Source organism: Limulus polyphemus, unplaced genomic scaffold (assembly GCF_000517525.1).
Source record: "Limulus polyphemus unplaced genomic scaffold, Limulus_polyphemus-2.1.2 Scaffold51, whole genome shotgun sequence".
Lineage (NCBI taxonomy): Eukaryota > Metazoa > Arthropoda > Merostomata > Xiphosura > Limulidae > Limulus > Limulus polyphemus.
The window spans coordinates 351370-353757 of NW_013665661.1; the positions used below are offsets into that span (position 1 = coordinate 351370).

The 2388-nt window shown below is 36.3% G+C and overlaps 1 protein-coding gene across 4 annotated transcripts in view; it reads right to left on the bottom strand.

Annotated features, from left to right (window-relative positions):
* The window catches only part of LOC106463228 (RAC serine/threonine-protein kinase-like), a 61227-nt gene that overhangs the window by 41618 nt on the left and 17221 nt on the right, over nt 1–2388 (bottom strand). The window contains exons 1-2 of one of the 4 annotated variants that reach the window (XM_022390876.1): nt 615–879; nt 242–323 (exon numbers count right to left, since the gene is read on the bottom strand). The gene's annotated coding sequence lies outside the window, so the exon portion shown is untranslated. Of the gene's footprint in view, nt 1–241; nt 407–614; nt 880–2388 lie in introns of those variants that run through there. The other 3 variants (XM_022390883.1, XM_022390863.1, XM_022390871.1) reach the window with 3 other exon arrangements.

The window sequence follows — 2388 nt, forward strand, 5'->3', positions numbered from 1 at the left end:
CACGTGACCTCGCTGACGCAACAATATTAATATATATTAACTCCTTAGAGGTTTAACCTATAAACATACCTCTTTTTATCTTCGTGCTTATAAAGTGCAGATGTTTTTATGTCGTTCATGATAAGTTTTATATTCAATTACAATTTTGCGCACCTACACAACTTGGATGAAAAAATATTCCACCTTTACTAACTTAATATTCCTTAGCTGAGAATAACATCACTTTACGTCATATACTTACATGCTGGGAAACAATACTCTGCGTCTTCCTTTCCAACAAAGGTATCCATGGGAACCATGTGCTATCTGTTCTGCCCCATTACCTAGTGCAAAGCACGAAATGAATACATGGTCAGTGCTATAATTAAAAACAAGTTTCAAGATATATTTAGCTGAGACCCAAACAATGAACACTTTTCTTAAAAAATAAACAATATAAATAAAATAATGGTTGGAGACTGCTTGAATGGGTAATGAAGAAAAACTTTAATATAAGTTTAACATAACAGCGTCATGAAACATAACGGAATTGTCTGTGTATGTGTGTTTTGAAACATAATCAAGATAACTACTGTATGTTCATTTTTTACAGAACATAAAATTTCAATATGTACTACGTCGTCCCATGTCCTGGTTATGGAAAAGAGCAAGACAGTACCGTTGGTAGTGCGAGAGGGCGCCAACTGGAAGGGGGGACGTCGATTGCCCGATTGACTAACAAAATGAACTAATGCCGGCTTGCCTGCATCAAGACAACCCTTGCAGATGGGATGAACAGTTCCATATTGCCTGTTGAATGCGTACTTACAAACAGTCGACTGCCCGGAAGTTACGCACGTGTAGCCCCAGCTTGTTTACCGAGAATTCATTGGTTGGTTATACTGGAAACTCAAACTGAACTGCACGATAAATTGAATGCATGCATTATCTTTTTTCTGGATTATAGTTTATAATGATTATAACATTTTATATAATGTGTTGTAAATATTTAGAATAATAAGATTTGGGGAAGGGGCGAACTTGTATGTCGCAATAGGCGCCATCAAACATCGGTACGGCCCTGTAAAAGGGAAGCATAAAAATAAACGAGCACTGTTTGCTGTTAATCCTAACAAGAACGTACATTAAAAAAATCTACTAAAAGTGCTGAAAAAGTAAATTATACACTACTTCTAGATTATCAATTTGTTTAAAATAATACTGAATCTGAACAAGAAAAAATGTGGGCTGGTCAAATAGAGCTTCATACTTCGTGTTGAAAATCAGCTAAATTATAGTCATTATTTTAAGTGAATAACCTTTCTTTCGTGTTCTATACATGTTAAAATGTAATTACAGCTCGGTAATCGTCATAAACTTTCAGTACGTATAAAGCCAAAACATTACCAATAAAGTAACTACGTGTTAAGTTCAGCTTTTCTAAACAAAGACGGAAAACTGAACCTAATTGTTTTGTGTCAAGTGTAAGGATCCTCAGCGAAAGCTAATTAAAGGGTGATGTTTGTTAGGTGTGAAGGCTACACATTCCCAGCTGAAGCTAGATTTGTTTGTTTGTTAGGTGTGAAGGCTACACATTCCCAGCTGAAGCTAGGTTTGTTTGTTTGTTACGTGTCAATCTACACATTCTAAGCTAAAGCTAGGTTTGTTTGTTACGTGTGAAGGCTACACATTCCCAGCTGAAGCTAGATTTGTTTGTTTGTTACGTGTCAATCTACACATTCTAAGCTAAAGCTAGGTTTGTTTGTTTGTTACGTGTGAAGGCTACATATTCCCAGCTAAAGCTAGGTTTGTTTGTTTGTTACGTGTGAAGGCTACATATTCCCAGCTAAAGCTAGGTTTGTTTGTTTGTTACGTGTCAATCTACACATTCTAAGCTAAAGCTAGGTAAAGGGTATTCTTTGATAGATTGTTTAGGCAGAGATAAAATTTAGTTGAATGTATGGTAACTGCAGGTTGTATAAACACAATAATAGAGGACGACGTTTCAAAAGTCTTCCGCCTTTTGTCTTCAGGCAGAAGACTTTTGAAACGTAGTCCTCTATATTTGTGTTTCTACAACAGGCAGTTGCAGTCCATTCAACTAAATTTCATCATAGATAAACGGTAATGTTTGTTACGTGTGAAGGCTACACATTCCAAGCTAAAGCTAGATAAACCGTGATGTAAAGGTAAGTAACTGGCGATAGGATTTTGCCATGTGTAGAATCCAGTCATTCCCAAGTAAAGCTAGCAAATTAACAATAACCGTTTTTCATGCGTCTTGTCCAGACATTCCCTACTAGACGTAAGTAGCCTGTAATAATGATTATAAAGAATAAGTCAAAACATATTGTTGCGTCAGCGAGATCACGTGACTATTCTCACGCCCTCTCCTTTCTAGAACTATCC